Source organism: Dunckerocampus dactyliophorus, chromosome 19 (genome assembly GCF_027744805.1).
Source record: "Dunckerocampus dactyliophorus isolate RoL2022-P2 chromosome 19, RoL_Ddac_1.1, whole genome shotgun sequence".
NCBI classification, from domain to species: Eukaryota; Metazoa; Chordata; class Actinopteri; order Syngnathiformes; family Syngnathidae; genus Dunckerocampus; species Dunckerocampus dactyliophorus.
The window spans coordinates 5453513-5460626 of NC_072837.1; the positions used below are offsets into that span (position 1 = coordinate 5453513).

General features: G+C 41.0%; 1 protein-coding gene and 1 pseudogene across 13 annotated transcripts in view; one reads left to right on the forward strand and one right to left on the reverse strand.

The window, feature by feature from the left end:
• dtnba (dystrobrevin, beta a) overlaps window positions 1-1026 on the reverse strand; it is a 28968-nt gene extending 27942 nt beyond the window's left edge. For 9 of the 13 annotated variants that reach the window (XR_008566850.1, XR_008566852.1, XM_054760931.1 and 6 more), the window contains exon 1: window positions 746-1025. The gene's annotated coding sequence lies outside the window, so the exon portion shown is untranslated. Of the gene's footprint in view, window positions 1-745 lie in introns of all 13 variants that reach the window. The other 4 variants (XR_008566854.1, XM_054760932.1, XM_054760933.1 and 1 more) reach the window with 1 other exon arrangement.
• A 1198-nt stretch (window positions 1027-2224) lies between these two features.
• On the forward strand, window positions 2225-5056 carry LOC129171870 (toll-like receptor 5; annotated as a pseudogene).
• The last annotated feature ends 2058 nt before the right edge of the window (window positions 5057-7114 follow it).

A 7114-nucleotide genomic window follows, 5' to 3' on the forward strand; every position in this document is an offset into this window, starting at 1 on the left:
AACTTAAATGTATAAATGTACTGAATAATACGTTGTTTCCTGTTTACAATACCAGCTTGCTGATGCTATCGAGCAAAATGAATGTATTACTCGAACAAAAGCCAGTACTTTCCCCGATGTTTTTACTAGTGCACTTAGCATGTTATAACATGGCTGGGGGGCTGTCAACAGTGTGCTAGAACTCCCCCCCCCCCCAAAAAAAAGGACACCTCAAACACCACAAAAGGTCACGCAAACCATATTCCCATTTAGACACTTTCCCACTCATATTAATGGTTATTTTAATGGATTGTCTTCTCGATAAATACGCAGTTTTAAGCACGGGAAACTACGGAGTCTTACAAATACTTTTACGTGTTGTTGCACAAGCCGGCGTGATTGAAGATAAGCCAGCAAAGGTAAAAACGTCACATTTTTGAATGCGACTAACGTTCCTCAGCGAAGTCATGCAGCAGCCGTGATGGAGTTCAAATAAGTGGGCATGACTTGGGACTGGAGTAATGTTACACACAAGGAAGGGAGGGGGGGAGACTCCCGTTCAACTGTGAAAACTATATAAAATACATCTAAACACTAGAAAAACTTGATTTCATGTTGTTTACTGTGTCGCTGTGTTGACTGTAGCGGCCATATTGACGAACTCCATGCTCAGCTACCAAATCACAACAAGTTGGCTAATAGTTTCAATAAAACCACACGTTAGACTGATGCAAATATTTTTAAAGACTTTTCAAGCTTTACTCACCGGGGGTTGGTCTGGACAGGTATCAACACACAAACATGAGGCTCCCAATTCCACCGGCGACTTTTCACTTTTTAACTTCTTCCTCTCGTTGTCTCTTCTGGCTTAAATCATGTCATGGGCGCCCACGTTTTTATTTCCGTAGTAGAGAAGCATGTTTTAGTCGCCTTCAAGGCGGCTGCCTGCCCGCCCTGTACCGGTGAACACTGTACTGAATGATACTGAAGCTTTTTTTTGAAAGAAAGGCACTCCTCTCCAGCGCCATATTCCCTCCCCTTATTACAGCCAGCCAGCCACCCTGCCTGCCTGCCTGCCTGCCTGCCTGCCCCCACAACCTATTTCACAGTCGAACGGCTTTCAATAGTACACTAACTCCATTAATGTCACACCAGCTAATTTCACACTGTTGTTTTACTAATAAAACAAAAAAAATACGCCTGTTTATTTACTTTAAACAAAACATACAGTATACAAGTGTACAGTACGCAAGCAGCTACCTCATAAGCGCTAGACTTTGTGTTTTTAAAGACTTGCCTGTATTATTTTATTCACTTTTAACAAAAAAATCGTGAATGGTTTTATCCAAACATACACGTAATGTCAGCTCTGAGCGGTTTCAACCCGTCATTGCTTAGCCTAGCTTTAGTTTAACCTGTTGGCTAACTTTGCTAGCTACTCTAGCGTAGCAGTCTATTATTCTTAATAATAAATGAATACATATTTTCTTTTCAGAGCTGTACTGCATTTAATTGTCGCTATGTTAAATACAAAATTATATAGGCTGACACTTCCTCTTGACCTGACATTTTAGTTTTTAAAATGTTGTGACATGTTTTATTGCATTTAACAAGACGCCATCATTTTATTGCTGATCTAAATATGTTGTCAAGGCAAGTATTCAATCCAAAAGTTTCCACTCCTCAAAAGTTTTAATTGCTTAAATTAGCTTGTTTTTAGCCCGTTGGCTAACTTTGCTGGCTACACAATAGGCAGAGTTTTAATACAATGATTCATATTGTCATCACTACTGATGAGAAATAAAGTAAAGTACATTCTTATTGTGGCTATGCTCAATACAAAACAACATACTTCAGGACACTAGGCTGACACTTGCTGCCTGATATTTTGAACAGATAGCTAGATAGATACAGTGGACACATTATGTGCCTTAGGTATCCTTTGGACTAACTTCCATTGTCCTGTGGTTGTGAAATTCAGCAGGCGTGTGTGATCAAATGGTACACAAACACAGCAGAACATCCATCACTTTGCAATGATTTAAGAAGACATGAGAAATAGCCATACAGTACTTTTATTCTTTGTAAGCTGGTTCACAAGCTTCATTCCAGTTGAAAAAACACCTCAATATTTCACAAAACCTAACAAAAGACCATCAACAACGTTCTTCCCCTTTTGTTGCAAATCTGTAGAAAAGAGGCAAAAAAGGGAAACCCCGCGGAGCGTCGTGTTTACGTTTGAGGGTCAATCCAATGTCCATCACAAGCCAGATAAAAACAAGCGCACTCTGAGGTTGGCTATTTCGCCGAAAAGTGGCACGATGATGGGGTTGTTTGCCTTTCCTGTGCTCGTCGTTCTAATCTTCCAACAGGTAGGAACGTCACCTTTTCATTGTGTGTGTAGACAACGAAAAGGTCCTTAACAGGTCACTGATAGCAGAGGTGGGAGCCGGTCAGTGTTTTGCAAGACTCAAGTAAGTCTCAAGTGTGGAATCTGAAGCCTCGAGTCAAGTCTCAAGTGAAGACATGCAAGTCCAAGTCATGTCAAGTCTGAAGTCATAGGGTTGACATTTTTGAGTCATTTTTATTTAAATAAGACCATTGTGACAGGAGTCAAAAGTGCTGACATAGCATTTAGGATTGAGTCAGTGCACAGAAATGTAATCCACATATTTGTTGTTTGTTCTTAAACCTGACTGCAAATACTGTTTGTTTTCATACCTGCCAACCCTCCTGTTTTCCTCGGGAAACTCCTGTATTTTAATAATTTTTCCAGTATTATAGCAGGCAATCGGGTCTTTTATGGCGTGTGCTGCCCTTATTTTCCCTCATGTCCTCAGTTATGTATGTTTTCCATAGACAAAAAGTCTGCACAGGACGAGTCATCTTATATTTGGGGTCGAGAGATTTGTGGCGCCTAACAACAAGAGAGTCAGAGCTTTTTTTCCTGTCACTCACACACACAGACACTAGTGACCTGGACGGATGACGTGGCTCAGGTTGGGCAAGTTAGTACACAACAGAAGAGGAGTTAAGTTTTGGATAATGGTGGTCAGTAAAGCGGAGTCATCAAACAACATCAAAAAATACGACATCCTTTGTTACGCATGATGTTTGGCTGTAAAAAAAAATGATACGGCATCTGAAAACCCAGGAGGAAATTTTGTCAAAAACTGTAACCATGCGAAAAGTAGTACGTACGAAAACCGAGGTTTCACTGTAGTTGTTTGAAGAGGATGAGGTGACAATTGTGACCTCTACAGGTTTGAAAAGGAACATCTATTTGTTTTCAGTTTCTTGCTGGTCGTAAAGGTTTGCTTGTCTGTAAAGCTGTTAACAAATCCATTTCCAACCTGTAGGTGCCAGGCTACCACTCTTCCTGCCTCATAGTGGGTCCTGTTGCCAACTGTGCCCTCAAGAACCTGCACCGGGTTCCCGTTCTGCCTCCCAACATCACCCACCTGTACCTGGAGATGAACCACATCGCAGAGCTCAATGCTACCTCTTTCTCTGGCCTGGAGCTGCTAGAAGAGCTGGACGTGGGTCATCAGTATTCACCACTGGTGATCAGAGACCGTACATTCACCAGACAAAGACGCCTGAAGAAGTTGGTTACTGGCTTCAATGTGGGGCTTCAGCTGGAGCCTAACGCCTTTCTGGGGTTGTCCAGTTTGCAGAGCCTGCACCTGGATCACTGTTCTCTTCCAGATTCCATCCTCCAGGGCGACTACCTGAAGCCGCTGACATCATTAGAGACTCTGGACCTCTTTGGAAACCAAATAAAGAGACTGCAGCCTCCGTTGTTCTTTGCCGACATGACCAATCTGACACATCTGAATCTAAAACTGAATCAAATCAACAAAATATGTGAGCCTGACCTGGCGGCTTTTCAGGGGAAGCACTTTGAATCCTTGAATTTGGACTCAAACAACCTTCATGCTAATGACAGCATTGACTGGCATGATTGTGGGAATCCTTTCAGAGGAGTATCCTTCAAAACGCTCGACTTGTCGCATAACGGCTTAAGTGTAGCCAAGTTCAAGCAGTTTTTCAAAGCCATTGAAGGTACTAAGATCGCACATCTCAAGCTGTCAGGACACATCGGTAAAGGATTGTCATTCAGCAACCTCCAGGATGTGGACAGCAGCACGTTTGAAGGCCTGAGCAGCAGCTCTGTCAGCTTTTTGGATCTGTCTCAAAACAGAATATTTGCACTACATCAGGGAGTATTCAGTCAACTACCGGACACGAACATCATTGACCTCTCAGGAAACAAAGTCAATCAAATACACAAAAATGCCTTTGTGGGCCAAGAAGACTTAAAAATGCTTAATTTGTCTTCTAATTTGCTCGGCGAAATCTATTCTCACAGTTTTGCTCCTCTGATAAACCTACAAGTGTTGGACTTATCTAATAACCATATCGGCGTGTTGGGCTTTCAAGCATTTCAAGGACTTTTGAGTCTAAAAGTATTAAAATTGGCAGGAAACTCACTAAGGCAGCTTGGCTTCCCCAGCCCTCTGCTGAGTTTAAACTACCTGGATTTGATGGATAACAGATTAACAGCAGTGTATGACATCACCGCCTTTGCCCCGAATGTCACGTACTTAAACGTTGAAGGCAACAGGGTGGAGAACCTGCAGACATTGAACCTGAAACAACTCCAGCTGCTTTTCCACGGAGACAACCCGATCAAACAGTGCACCACGCCGCAAGAGGTGAGCAGCGTTGAGGTGTTAGATCTCCACAGCATCAACCTGCAGTCCTTGTGGTCTCAAGGCAGATGCCTCAACATCTTCAACCATCTCCCTCATGTGGTGACACTAAGCTTGAGCTCCAACGCCTTACACGATCTTCCTCAGGGTATCTTCAAGGCTCTCACCTCGCTGGTGGAGTTGGACCTCTCGTCTAACACCTTAACGCACCTCCGGCCTCACGTATTCCCCGAAAGCCTGAAGTCACTTAACCTGGCAGATAACTTCATAGCGTCTCCTGATCTGGCGGCTTTCCGCTCTCTTGGCTTCCTTGATTTAAAGATGAACCGATTCCACTGTGACCCAAACCTGAGGGGCTTCTTGACGTGGTTGAAGGAAACAAATGTAACCTTCTTGAATTCTGTTGAAGATTTCAGGTGTGAATATCCTGTTGCTCTCCATAAAGTTCCTCTTTTGGATTACTACACATCTTCTGGACACTGAAAAAAGCATGAGGCCTGGGACAATAATAAATTAATTCATTAGTCACACAATAAATGAAAATGAACTCGACCATTTTGCCGGCCTCAATATATTGCCATGAGTATGCGTGTCTGTTTTCCTCGTCTCTCGCCTCCAAACAGGCAGGAAGAGAGTTCACTCTGTGCATTGGTTTCAGCAACTTGGTGCATTTGTTCCATGGAACAGGGGCATGAACGGAGTGAGCCCTTTTGTCAGTAATACAGTCTCTTTCTCTCAGTGGGTGGAGGCGGGGTCGCTAGTGTACACACACAGTGTAACATAGTAGAAATTAAATTAGTAGATTGCAATATATTGTCATATTTTTTCATTGTACTTTTCTTAAAGGTAATAAAATCTCGTCTCGTCTCGTTCTTGTTTATCGCCTTGATTCGTGAACTGAGTGTCTTGGGGCACCCCTTACCTAACTCATTCAAAACCTGAGACGTTTTTCCACGTTTTTATAATCCCGAACACCTGATCCCAACAACGTATGTCTTTTGCGTTTTTTGTGTGCGAGAAGCAAAGACGGGTGATGATGCAACTCTCAACTAACGCATTTCACTTCAGAGCATTTTTAAGCCACAAAAACGGCCACAAAAAGCCAAACAGCCAAAAAGTAATATGAGGAGAAACCATTCATAATAATAATAATAATAATAATACGCTTTGTCACTGACAAAACAAATAAATATGTTTTCTAAATAAAAAAGAATGTAAAAGCGGCCCCCGCATCTTTTGATTTTTCAGTATGCGGCCCTTGGTGGAAACAGTTTGGACACCCCTGGCATAGTGTCTCATGCAAAAGCATGTTTAAAGCACCTTGCCTATGAAGGGCTAAAAATGAACAAACAATAAAGAATATAACCTATACCTGTCGACATTTGCATTTGAAAAGAATGTTGCTGGATCTGAATGAGAAGCTGCATGCATTTACTCTGTTCTGACGGCAGAGGGCAGCATAAAGTTAACAACCGTTGACCTTGAGGTCTCTATCCTGCCTCTCCCTACCCACCTCTCGTTGACATGGGTGGATTTTCATTAAATATTTACTAAAATATGCAAAAGGCTAAAGGATTGAAGAAAAAAACCCATCTGGTTAATGTGAGAGTTGTGCCATTGCAGAATGAGACCGTCAGCTAAAAGATAAACTCACACTGGCCTAATAACGCTGCGCGCTGATCATGAAATATTTAATTACCACACAAGCAGGGGGTGAAAAGGAGGCCTCTCCTTGCCTGTAAATCATCTGCAGATAAGACTCATATTGCTTGAGGGAACGTCAATTCTTTTCTTGTGTGTCTCCTGCATGATGCATGTCATTCCAGGATACTGTTATCATTTTGGTTGAGGGGTCCAAAACTAGGAGTAACAGGTGATGCATGGATGCGTTTTAAACCAATACTAGCGACACTTAGTATGTGTAGAAAATATTTTTTAAAATATGAAATATACATTCATCACTGGATTGGATTGAATTGAATTATAAAAAGATTAAAAACAGCATAGCCCTCAATTCTGATGTGTAAAAATAATTAAAACGAATGCATTAATTTAAGAAAACTGTAGATATAAACGTAGTATCCATTGTCTACCATTATATAGAAATTAACTGTCTAAATAATTTTTTTTTTTAAATTACAAAAAAAAATGTATTGACCTATATTGTATTGGGACACATCATTTTTCAATTATTTACATTTTACATTACATAACGTTAAAAAATAAATCCAGTGTCTACAGAGATATTTTTTTATTTTAACACTGTCAAAAATTACTTACATTAGAATTATTGATTTTTTAAACATTTTTTACCATAAATTATTATCATATTTTGGGGTTTATGGTTGAATTTATTCGAACATGCATAAAAGTTACATTGCAATACATCACATATTACAATTCACAGTTCCGCATGTCCA